Below are 13,810 nucleotides of genomic sequence, written 5' to 3'. Positions count from 1 at the left end.
TACATTTTCTTCCTATTCATTTAATAATACTTAAGAATATCTATGATTTATTTTAGTGTTTGGTCAAGTACTATAGAAAATACTTTAGTTTGGTACAAAAAATTACAATAGCGAACATGTATTTAGTGTGTTATATGCTGAGTGCTCTACATGAATATTTTATTTCATCCTTACTATTTTAGGTAGGTATGATTATCATTGCTCCTGTTTTATAGTTAATAAAACTGAAGCTTAGTGAGGTTATATTAATCTGAATTTTCACAGCTGGGAAATGTGGTCACTAGTTTTCTAACTCAAGCAGTACAGCCCCACACTCCCACACATAACTGTCATGCCATGCAGTCCCCCTTTACCTAGTCCCCTAATTAAATTCTGAATCGCTAAAACTTTAACATAAATACAGTGTGTGATGTCCAGCACTTTAACCTCTTCATTTTGTCACACTCTCTCCTATGCCAGCAGGTACTTGATAACTAAGTGGGCTCTGACGCATACCAGGCATGTTCATCAAATTATATATCACCTCTACCACTGTAACCTGGTTTTTTTCCTAGAGCTTCTACCTTCATAGCATTTATGGAGAAGAAACCCTTCCCTCTTCAATATTGCTGATAAGGTCATTGTTGAAGTCTTAATATCCAGATCTGTGGATAACTCGTGTCAGAGATCGTTTCTAAAGGATTTTTTACATAAGTACTATTCAAAATGAGTCTGTAGACCAGCTTCCTGAACGTGATCTGTTTTGTTACCAGTATGTAATGCAATAAGGAGCTTGTGTCAGAATGTAAATCATCGATGTCACTGTCTTAGTCCACTTGGGGATGAAGGGGAGCAAAATTTTCCCACCCCAAAATGTCTCTTTGGCATGCAAATTATTTTGTGCTGAAAACAATCAAAGCCCCAAAGACTCAGGAATCAACGTGGATCTTCCTCCTAATTGCCTGAAGAGTGCAGATAGAGGGCCTGTTCCAGAACAGGAGCTGTGCTATGTGGACAGGAAGAAGCCTAGCAAAATCTGTTAAAGTTCCTCTGTGTCCCGTTGTCTCTGCATAGCCTAGCAAACATCTGTTTACCAAACATTTGCTTTTCCTTCTCTAGGTCAGTTGACCTCCTCCCCTTTGAGATCCCAAACTACTACCCTCAACATCTTTTGTCTGTAGCTGAAGATGGTATGTTAAGGTGAAGGTTTCAGCCATTTTGGTGAGCTACTCAGCTTTCCTGGGTCTCTCCCATGTATATGTATTATTAAACATTTGTTTGATTTTTCTCCTGTGAAGCTGTTTCATGCCAATTTAATTTTTAGGCCAGCCAGAAGAACCTAGAAGGGTACAAGAAAATTTCTTCCTCCCTGACAGCTGCTACAGCAAAATACCATAGACTGGGTAGCTTATAAACAATAGAAATTTATTTCTCACAATTCTAGAGGTTGGAAGTCAAAGATCAAGATGTGGGAGATTCAGTGCCTGGTGAGAGCCCACTTCTAGACAGTTGTCTTCTTGCTGTAACGTCACATGACTAAAGAGGCAAAGGAGTTTTCTTGGGTCTCTTTTATAAGAGCACCAATTCTACTCATGAGGGCTCTTCCCTCGTGACATCACCCCAAAGGCCCCACCTCCTAATGCCATCACCTTGAGAGTTAGGATTTCAACATATGAATTTGGGGGGAACATAAGCGTTCAGTCTGTTGCCATCACTAAGCACACCATCCAGTTCCTCTGACATTTTTTTTCCACATTAAGACTTTCTCAGTGAAGGATCTAGTGAATTGATTTGCATTCCCATGCAAGCTTTTTACTTCATCATGGACTGGCCCTTTACAGAGTGTGGCCCTACACTATGGCCTGTGATTGAGTAACACTATGTTTTACACCTATCCCATTTTTTTTTTTTTTTTTTTTTTTTTTGCGGTATGTGGGCCTCTTACTGTTGTGGCCTCTCCCGTTTGCGGAGCACAGGCTCGGGACACGCAGGCTCAGCGGCCATGGCTCACGGGCCCAGCCGCTGCGCGGCACGTGGGATCTTCCCGGACCGGGGCACGAACCCGTGTCCCCTGCATCGGCAGGCAGACTCTCAACCACTGCGCCACCAGGGAAGCCCTACACCTATCCCATTTAAACAGACTTCAGGTGAGATTAGATCAGGCATATGATGTCTTCTCTGGATTTAGTCTCCCTCTTTTTGTCATCAGTATATTCCAAACACAATCGGTGTTTTGAGCAGGCCAAGAATCTTCAGGCTGTTCACACAGCGTTTTATATGAGCAACTAGAAAGTGACCAACTGGTGACCCAGAAACATTTTGACATACACATTTAAACTGGTAAAACCCAGCAGGAAATAAGGGTGATCTTATCCTTGTCTACCTCACACACTGGTAAAGTTCAATCCTGAGATTCAAAAATTATGTACCCAGTATTCAAGAATTATCTTAAATTCACAGAACAATGGAGCAATTTCCTTTAACTTTTCAATTCAAAATACAGTTACTTATCTACATTCTAATGATTTCTTGTCTTCTTTTGTGTCAGCCACTGGGTGGCTGGGTGATACAAAAGAGCTTCACGGTTCATAATAATTCTATTAATTAGGAATTAACTCAAGTGCTTATTCTGATGCTCTAATTCTGAAAAAACAATTCTCAGATTTATTCCAGGAAAGGTCAAAACTTCTTTTGAAATGAAAGCTTTCACAGAATCCCCATATATAAAACATATAAAGGTATAGCCTCCTAATTAGAGTAAAATCAGCGGGACTGAAACCCTTTCTACCCCCAACTATCGCAACCAGGAAGCACCTAAGATGCCTTCTCAGAGCCCTAAGGTTCTCTGCAACACAGTTTGAGAATCACTGTTACAGTCACCAATTTCTGGAGTATCATTTACAGACTACAGTTATCTGCAGTCATTTTCATCCTCCTTTTGAACTATAGTTAGCAATGTGCCATGAAACTGCTCATCTTTCTCCATGATTCCAGCTTTAGGGTCCAATTGCCAGAAGTTCTCACATATGGTGATAAAAGGCTTATCAATGTTTAAAACATAAAACTACATGACTCAAGCTCCCCAAGCATTCCCAACAGCATTTCCACTTCTCAATTCTGCAGCACTCTCCAGCCAGAGTTCAAGAGTTTTTTCTCCTAATGTGATAACAAACAACCTCTAAGAACAAAACATAGCTTTTAGTAGTGCCTTAAGTCAAGCAGTACCACTTACTCATCCTAAATATGTTCCAGAGCTTGGACCAAAAAATATATTCTGGGGACTTCCCTGGCAGTCCAGTGGTTAAGACTCCACGCTTCCACTGCAGGGGGCACAGGTTTGATCCCTGGTCAGGGAACTAAGATCCCACATGCTGCATAGCAAGGCCAAAAAAAAAACATATTCCAAGCTTGTAGCCTACCTTAGCAATTTTGTCATAGATTTCTCTTTTTTCTACAGAAAGAAGATTTTTCTTAAAAGTTACAATATTGAAGTTAGGTGTTATTTTTCTATGTACTTCGTCCAAGATATTTCTCTCCCTGGGTCTCAAAGGTCATGGAAGATGCACAGGTCAACATTTGAACTGACTTTCTCTCCTAAACATCTTACCCACTGCATAATAGCCTCTATATCAGTCTGCAGAAGCCTTTGATATTTGCCAGCTATCATCATGGTTCATTGACATTCCCGAAAGTCCAAAGTTTTTCCTCTCAAAACACACAAAAATTACAAGAGCTTCAACTTTACCTATTACTCATGCTATTCACTGTCTAAATGAAACTGCTGCAAAAGTGTTTGATGTTTGCTTGCATGTTTTTGTTTTGCAGAAAATATCCAAGAAGTGTGTGTGTGTGTGTGTGTGTGTGTTGTTTGTAGTAAGGGTGAAAAGAAGACATAAATCTTATCTGACACTTTTTCTAGAGTCCTGATCAAGAATTTGTACTGAAATCTGAATTTTCAAAAATGGTGGTAAGTTAGACATGTCTCATCTCATCAAATAGACTATAAACTCCTTGAGGATAGAAATCATGGCTTGTGTTTCTTTGGAGTTGCTGACGGTACTCAGAATAGTGCCCCTTGAGAGCACTTTTGGAATCAAATAAAATCAACCTAGAGGGTTAAATTAAGCCATAGAGCAGTTCCTACACTGTTCTTAAATCTTGTAAGTGCCCTTCTGTAATTCATTAAGTTTAGACTTGACATATAACTTACTATATGGTGCTATAATTGAATGACAAAAATGGCATTGAATGACAAAAGCCATCACTGCCTACGCAGTTTTTCTACTTCTTTGGTGGACTACTGACATAAGAATTTAAAAAGCGTGACTATTGGGTATAAGGTAGGCTCAAGGATGTATTATACTACACGGGAATATAGCCAATATTTTATAATAACTGTAAATGGAAAGTAACCTTTAAAATTGTATAAAAAACATTTAAAATTTTTAAAAAATAAAAAACATTTAAGGAAAATGTGGCTAGCAGTGACATATCCTCAAACATCTGAAAGGATTAGACTTAACATTGTTTACAAGGGCAGAAATTGCAAAACTTAAAAATGAAATTGTACAGTACACAATTAGGTTTGAGATGATTAGGTGGTATCTGCAGTATTAAGTAAAATCACAAGTGTCAATAGTAGGCAACTATTTTTGCATAAACACTAACTTACAAAAGAAATTAAAATGTTGAGATGATTAATTTCTTTTCATTTATCCAAAATGAATATACCCTTATGGCACTCCACAAGGAGACAATATGCATTTTTTACAATTTAGATTACTTACTTCCAAAAGAATGAAAGATCATCAGTGAGAACGTTGTCATCGTGTTTAGTGATGAATGTGAATCGATGAGCATATTTGCAAAGTAGCAACACGGAGACAGTAGCCTAAATGTTCACCTTAAAATTCAATCAGTGGCTGTCTCTTTGCACAGGGTGGCTATGGACTGCTCATCCCTGACTTATGTAGAAGGCCACATAAACATTTGTCTTATATTTTGAACGGTAAATTTGGTTGTTTTAGATATTTATGTTACCAATTTCTCTGCATCTCTCCTTGACTTACTTATGTTGTTGCTACAAGCTACTTTTATTAAACAGGAAACACTTTATCTTGCCTTCAAAAGCTAAAATACAGGCAAAAACTAATGTCCACCATGATTCTATGTATGTATGTATGTATGTATTCAGTCATTGTTGCTTAGCAACATAATGATTCTTCCTATAGAGAGGTGCAAAATATATATATACACATATATATAAGCATGTATAAAATCTTGTAAAAATGAATACCATTTAATAAACTACCTTATCGTTTCCAAACACAAAATATCTCTTTGCATACTGATATTAACATTGTAGCATATAAGTTATTAATATTTTAGAAAAACATTTAGAAAGCAGTAGTACATTAAAAATATACTCTAGCAAAAAAGTCTAAGAAAGAAAAAAGGCAAGAAACTGGAAATCTAAAACTCAATACTATGATCTTTACTTTCACCATCAATGCTAATAAAAACCACTCAGGAGAGGCAGAGAGGGAAGAGAAAATAAACTTGCTAGAAAACAGTATAAAATGATTAAGACCTTTAGGACAATCAGTCCTGGACTTTATCCTAAATACCTGAAAAATGATACAAGTATTCTCTTTATGTGAGAGTTACCATATACATAAGAGCTATTTATTAGAATGCAAGATAATTTGGAACTGTAAAACTCTGCCAAAATAGTCTAACATGTTTTTGATATCTCAAAAGATGTTTCAGGGCTTCCCTGGTGGCGCAGTGGTCGAGAATGCACCTGTCAATGAAGAGGACACGGGTTCGAGCCCTGGTCCGTGAAGATCCCACATGCCACAGAGCAACTAAGCCTGTGCACCACAACTACTGAGCCTGCGCTCTAGAGCCCGTGAGCCACAACTACTGAAGCCCACATGCCACAACTACTGAAGCCCACGCACCTAGAGCCCTTGCTCTGCAACAAGAGAAGCCACCGCAATGAGAAGCCTGCGCACCACAACGAAGAGTAGCCCCCGCTCGCCACAACTAGAGAAAAGCCCGTGCGTGGCAACAAAGACCCGACGCAGGCAAAAACAAGTAAATTAAATTAATTTATATAAAAAAGATATTTCAGCTTATTTTAAGTATCTTAAGGTCTCATTATAAACAATTCTTATTGCACAATACAGTGAAAGTTATCTTAGTTTTCTTATTTTTTCCTAATTCTGAATGAAAGAGATGATTATACAGCCAATACCTGACTTAAAAACAGTTGATGCTTCAAAATTGATCCCTAGTCAGTTGTTTGAAATTGTTAATATATTTTCCCTTTTTAAAAAGTTATAGACTTCTGCTTCCATCCAAGATGGAGAAACAGGGACAAGATCTATCCTCCTACCTGAAACAACAAAAAACTGAAAATATACGAGACAATGACTTGCAAGGCACTGACATCAGGCAACAAAAGACAGCGATCACTAAGAGATGGGAAACAAAGAGACGAGCCCTATGACTGTCATGAGAGAGTTTCCAGAGCATAGTGGAGGAAGGAAAAAACCAGGTGGAGATTGGAGACTCCCTGAGCCGAGAAGATGGAACTGATACTCCAAAGAGACAGAAGCATCTGGGGTTCTCAGGAAAGAGTAGCAAAAGGAGAAATTGCACACAGAAAGAATATCATAATACCTGAAGATCTGTAAGTCACCCCTGTAAGTATTCACCTGTGTACTGATCCATGCATGCACTGAGGAAACTACATGAGGCTTGGGAAAGAACCACCCAAAATAATTAAGGGTTACAATGCCCAATGCTCACACAAGGCAGGGAATAGTGCCTGTTGCCACCACCCAAATTAAATAACCCTCAAAAACTGAGGGACAGTAGTAGAGTACACACAAGTTTTTTTTACCTCAGTAATAGAAAATGATTAGCTAAAAAATAAGCACTGCTCTGGTACCTAACAAATCTTAAAAGTAACACCTGAAATAATCAATTTCTTAAGAAATGTAACTACCTCACAGAACAAAGTGCAATAATATTTATAAAAATAGACATAAACTGTACCCAATAAAGTAAAATTTACAATGCCTGGTGAAATTCACAATGCCAATCAAAAATTATCAGACATGCAAAGAAGCAAGAAAATATGACTCATAAGAAGAAGTAATTCAATTGAGTAGGACCAACCCAGAACCAATACATACGTTAGAATTATCAAACAGGAACACTAAAACAATTAAACTGTAGTCCATGTATTCAAAAAGGTATGTAGAGACATGGAAGATATTTTAAAAATTTAAAGACCTTAATAAAAATTCTAAAGACTAAAATAAAAACACTAGATGGAATAAATGGCAAAAAGAAAAATTAATGTAATGAAAACATGACAACAGAATCTATCAGAAAGGAAATACATAGAGCAAAGGGAATCAAAAAAGAAGTGGAAAAGCAACAGTGAGCTGTGGGGCAGTTTTAAGCAGCCTAATACACATGTAATTGGAGTCACAGAAGGAGAGGAGTTGGAGGATGGGACTGAATAATTTTTGAAGGTATAATGCTTAAAAACATTCCAAATTTGATGAAAATTATAATTGCATATCATACCTCAGTAAATCTGAGGTATGATATGCATGAAAAAAACTACCTCAAGTCACATTGTAATTAAATGGCTCAAAACCTGTGAGAAACAAACAAACAAAAAAACTTAAAAGCAGTCAAAGAAAAAATGGCACACTATGTAAGAGGAACAAAGATAAGGACTACATCAAATTTGTCACCAGAAACAATGCAAGAAAAAGATAGTAGAGCAATATCTTTATTACACTGAAAGAAAAAACTTAGAACATATCTTTCAAGAACAAAGGCAAATTAAAGACTTTCAGATATACAGAGGTTGAAAGAATTCATTACACACCTGCACGCCAAGACATGTTAAAGAATGACCTTCAGGCTGAACAAAATGATGCCAGAAGGAAATTCGATCCACACAAGGAATGAAGAGCACCAGAAAATACATAACTACCTGGGCAAAACATGAAGGAGCTTTGTACTATTATGTAAAGCTCTTTAAAAGATACTAATTGTTTAGGAAGAAAATATTTGCAAATGAATCAACGGACAAAGGATTAATCTCCAAAATACACAAACAGCTCATGCAGCTCAATATTAAAAAAAACAAGCAACCCAGTCAAAAAATGGGCAGAAGACCTAAATAGACATTTCTCCAAAGAAGACATACAGATGGCCAGGAAGCACATGAAAAGCTGCTCAACATCACTAATCATTAGAGAAATGCAAATCAAAACTACAGTGAGGTATCACCTCACACCAGTTAGAATGGGCATCATCAGAAAATCTACAAACAACAAATGCTGGAGAGGGTGTGGAGAAAAGGGAACCCTCTTGCACTGTTGGTGGGAATGTAAACTGATACAGCCACTATGGAGAACAGTATGGAGCTTCCTTAAAAAACTAAAAATAGAACTACCATACGACCCAGCAATCCCACTACTGGGCATATACCCAGAGAAAACCATAATTCAAAAAGACACATGCACCCCAATGTTCATTGCAGCACTATTTACAATAGCCAGGTCATGGAAGCAACCTAAATGCCCATTGACAGACGAACGGTTAAAGAAGATGTGGTACATATATACAATGGAATATTACTCAGCCATAAAAAGGAACGAAATTGGGTCATTTGTAGAGATGTGGATGGATCTAGAGACTATCATACAGAGTGAAGTAAGTCAGAAAGAGAAAAACTAATATGGTATATTAATGCATATATGTGGGACCTAGAAAAATGGTACAGATGAACCAGTTTGCAGGGCAGAAATAGAAACACAGATGTAGAGAACAAACGTATGGACACCAAGGGGGGAAAGTGGTGGGAGTGGTGGTGGTGGGATGAATTGGGAGATTGGGATTGATATATATACACTAATATGTATAAAAGAGATAACTAATAAGAGCCTGCTGTATAAAAAAAATACACATGTAATTGGAGTCACAGAAGGAGAGGAGTTGGAGGATGGGACTGAATAATTTTGAAGATATAATGCTTAAAAACATTCCAAATTTGATGAAAATTATAATTGCATATCATACCTCAGTAAATCTGAGGTATGATATGCATGAAAAAAACTACCTTAAACAATACTAATTGTTTAAACAAAAGTAGAAACCATGTATCATGGGGTTTATAATAAATGTAAAAGTAAAATGTATGTCCATGTTAGTTCAAAGGCTGGCACAGAAGACATGGAAGCACACTCTAAAGTTAGCATACTATTGATTAAATGGTATAACATCATTTGAAGGGAGAGTGTAATGATCTAAAGATGTAAACTACAATCTTTAAAGCATCCATAAAATAGCAGAACAAAGATTTACAGCCATTCAGCCAACAAATGAATTAAAATTAAATCACAAAAAGTGTTCAGTTAATCCCAAAGAGGCCAGAACATTTTGGAAAAGGGAATAAAGAACTGGTGGGAGAAATAGAAATCAAGCAGCAAAATGATAGATTTAAATCAAACCATATGAAAAACCACAAAATATGGTCTAAACGGTCTAAATGGTCTAAACACCCCAATTAATAGGCAGAGGTTTTCCAGTTGGATAAATAAACAAGACACAACAATAGGCTGCCCATAAGAAATTCACTTCAAATATAAAGACACAAATAGGTTACACGTATGAGGATGGTAAAAGATACACCATGTTAACAGCAATCAAAAGAAAGCTGAAATCTTTATATCAATATCAGAAAAAGTAGATTTCAGAACAAAGAATACTATCAGATATAAAGAAGGCCATTTCCTAATGATAAATAGGTCAATTCATCAAGAGGACATAATAATCCTAGACATTTATACACATAATAAGAGAACTTCAAACTACATGAAATGAAAACTGACAAAACTACAATGAGAAATAGACAAAGCCATAACAGTAGAAGATTTCAATATCTTTCAATAATTGATAGAACAAGTAGAGAAAAGATCAATAAGGATATAGCAAATTTGAACATCATTATTAACCAACTGGCATAATTCACATTTATAGAACATTATACCCAGCAACAGAATACAAAATTCTTGTCTTCATGCACACATTACACTTCCAAGGTAGACCATATTCCAAGTCATACTAATATTTCAATAAATTCAAAAAATTCAAATCATACAAGTATGTTTTCTGACCACAGTAGCAGGAAATAAGTATTCCATAATAGAAATATTTGGGGAAAAAATCTCCAAATATTTGGAAAGCAAATAACACACCTCGATATAACCTATGGGTCACAAGAAATAAAAAGAGAAATTAGAAATTTTGATCTGATTAAAACAAAAATACAACATATAAAAATTTGTGGGCCGCGCCCTGCCTTTGCCCTTGCCACGCCGCCTGCCGGGGAGCGAGTCAGGTGGCGGCACTGGCTGCGGCGTGGCTGCTCCTGGCGGCTGCCGCCTTCGCGCAGCGGCAGCAGGACTTCAAGACGGTCAGCATCCGGGGCAAGATGGTGTCGCTGGAGAAGCTCCGCGGCTCGGTGTCCCTGGTGGTGAACACGGCTAGCGAGTGAGGCTTCCCAGACCAGCACTACCGGGCCCTGCAGCAGCTACAGCGGGACCTGCGGTCCCATCACTTCAACGTACTTGCGTTCCTCTGCAACCAGTTTGGCCAACAGGCACCCGACAGCAGAAGGAGATGGAGAGCTTTGCCCGCCGCACCTACAGTGTCTCTTTCCCCATGTTTAGCAAGATCGCAGTCACCGGCACTGGTGCCCACCCTGCCTTCAAGTACCTGACCTAGGCTTCTGGGAAGGAGCCCACCGGGAACTTCTGTAAGTACCTAGTGGCCCCAGTTGGAAAGGTGGTAGGGCGCTTGGGACCCAACCGTGTCGGTGGAGGAGATCGGGTCCCAGATTACAGTGCTTGGGAGGAAGCTCACCCTGAAGAAGCGAGAAGACTTAAAATCGCTTTCCCTCCTCTCCCACTGTCCCCTCCCCTCCCCCCGCTGTGCACAAGTGACCAAAGCAAACTCAAATGGTGCTACAAAGGGAGAGACTACTGACTCTACTTCCTTCACTCTTATCCCACCGACCCCATCACTCCTGTCGCAGGAAAATTCTAGTAGTTTGATTCTTTGAATCTTAGAGCAACCTATAGGAACCCCTGACCAGTGAGAGCTCCTGACCAAATGACTCAGTAAGAACCTCTAGTCCATGAAAACATGTGGCAAATGGAAGTATCTGAAGCAATAATCTCCTACCGGTTATGAACTCTGTAAAATGGGGCCAATTCCTACCTCACAGGGCTGTTGTGCAGATGAGGATGAAAGGCCTATGAAAGTGTCTAGGGCAGTGACAGCTAACTAGGAGGCATTCAAAAATTATTTTCTGAAGATGGACAAAAAAATAAGTTGTGATCAATAAAAACTTGAAGCCCCCCCCAAAAAAAATATAATTTGTGGGCTTCCTCTATAGCAGAACTTAGAAGAAAATTTATAGTACTAACTGTCTATATTAGAAAAGTGAAAAGGTCTTAAATCAAAGACCTCAGCTTCCAATTTAAAAAACTAGAAAGGAGGAGTAAGTTAAACAGAGTGAACCAAAGGAAGGAAATAATAAATGTCAGTGTATATGTTAATAAAATCGGGAAAAAAGTAATAGAGAATATCAATGATATCAAAAGCTGGTTTTTTGAGAACTTGAAAAAAATTGATAAACTTCTAGCCAGACTTACAAGGGAAAAATGTGAGATAACACAAATTTTCAACATTGGGAAGGAGAGAAATGACATCACTGCAGATTCTAAAGATATTAAAAGGATAATAAGGATAGACAAGTTTATACCAATAAGTTCAACAACTTGGATAAAGTGGAGAGAGAACTTGAAAGACACACACTAACAAAGATCACTCGAAAATAAGCTTGGATGATATTCTGAGTAGCCTCTCTACAGCTATCAAAGAAATTGAGTTTGTTGTTACAAACCTTCCCACAAAGAAAACTCCAGCACAGATGGCTTCACTGGTGAATTTTCCCAATCACTGAAGGAAGAATTACCATTCTACATAAACTCTTCCAGAAAACTGATAATGAGTGAATACTTCCCAACTCTTCTAAATGAGGCCAGCATTACTCTGATAGCAAAACCAGACAAAAACATAACAGAAGGGAGATCACAGAAGGTATCCCTCATGAACATAACTGAAAAAATCCTCAGCAAAATAATAAAAAATCAGATGAAACAAAAAATAAGGATAATACGTGATGACCAAGTGGAGTTTATTCCAGAAATGCAAGGTTGATTTAACGTTCAAAAATCCATCAACATTATTCCCCATATCAACAACCAAAAGAGAAAATAATATGATCATCTCGATAGGACTCAGAAAAAGCATTTGAAAAAAGGCACTATCCACTCCTGAGTTTTAAAGAAATCTCTTAACAAAGCAGGAATAGAAGAAAATTTCTACAACGTGTTATACACGGTGGTTAAGTTTACAGGGTAAACCACAAATCGATTTAGTTCTTGTATAAATTGTTATATCTATGCAATTGTCAAGAACTGGAGGCAACACTCTTGAAATCTATAGCCTGGGATTTCAGTTACTCATATTCCTTCAGCACCAGGATCCCTTGGGAGTAAGCTGGCTGCTGGCTCAGCAAACCTGGGCTTATCTATAGAACTTGGTCACACTAAAGTGTACATAATCAGTCTCGACTCTGTTAAAGGGCTGAAGACAGAAGACCACAGAGCATCTAGAGGAGATGGAAGAGGCAGTGGAATTTCTCACCTTTTTTAATCCTATAGGACTCTTATTGTCCATCTCTGTCCCAGAATAAAGACATGATTCTAATAGGTGTTAATAAACCCATGGGAGAAGAGAACATAGAGAAGGACTTTTCCAGGCTACACCAAACTTAAATGGGCTAAGATCTATAGACATCATGGATCTGAAAGAGGGGAGAGGGTTCTATCACAGGATTTTCAGCCCATTAACCAAACCAATTCGTGTACTCACTGTAGCCTGAAGTCAAAGCTGATTTCTCAAGGGCTGTGCTTTCCTGCAGAATCAATCTCGTTGTCTCGTAGTTCAGAAACCTAAAGGGAAGGAATCACACTAGTTAGCTCTCAATAAAGGCTACCACAGTCCTTCAGACTCCACAGATTTAGCCCAAAATGATTGAGAAAGAAACTATGAACATACATTTCCTGTTCATTTCTCTCGGGGAAGTACCTGTATGGGAGCATGTGATCTACACCCTTACCCCCCACACACATGCAAGACTATTCTGCTTCAGCTCTGGAATCCCATGCTGTCTAACCTAATCACTCTTCCCCGGGAATCCCCTCTCCACCCCTCCTCTCTCCTCTGCTGGCCTGGGTGGTGAGAAATTGGTGCATCATTTATATACATCAGGCAGGTAGATTTCTGGATCCTGCAGAGGAGATGAGAGGAAGGAAGGATGAGGTGCAGGACAATAGATCCCATGTAAAAGAGCAAGAAATTCATCTGCTTCATATTCTGACTGAGGGCCAGTCCTATTGACAGCCCTCAACTGCTAACAGATCATTAAACACTGTCCACAGAGGTACTTAAGAAATTTCATTGCTAGAGAAGCAATTAGCTCTCAGGGGATGGAGGCTACTTGCCATCCTACACTTCCCTTCTTTCTTTCCTTTCATAATTACTGAGTATCTTTTCTATGTCAAGTACTGTGCTAGGTTCTAGGGATACAATGACAAGTGTAGCATACCTTGAAGAACTTGTGAAGTCTAAACAGAGGCAAATAGATATGCTGGCATGTACAGGC

At 38.4% G+C, this 13,810-nt stretch overlaps 1 pseudogene across 1 annotated transcript; it reads left to right on the top strand.

Moving 5' to 3' along the window:
• The first annotated feature begins 6,572 nt into the window (after nucleotides 1-6,572).
• Nucleotides 6,573-11,137, top strand: LOC309827139 (glutathione peroxidase 7-like; annotated as a pseudogene). The gene is made up of 2 exons: nucleotides 6,573-6,676; nucleotides 10,411-11,137. The product of its transcript is annotated as a glutathione peroxidase 7-like (transcript).
• Nucleotides 11,138-13,810: the final 2,673 nt, after the last annotated feature.

Source organism: Grampus griseus (assembly GCF_964374135.1).
Source record: "Grampus griseus genome assembly, chromosome: 9".
Classification (NCBI taxonomy): domain Eukaryota; kingdom Metazoa; phylum Chordata; class Mammalia; order Artiodactyla; family Delphinidae; genus Grampus; species Grampus griseus.
The sequence above is the reverse complement of the archived record's forward strand: the minus strand, read 5'-3'. Positions and strand labels throughout refer to the sequence as shown.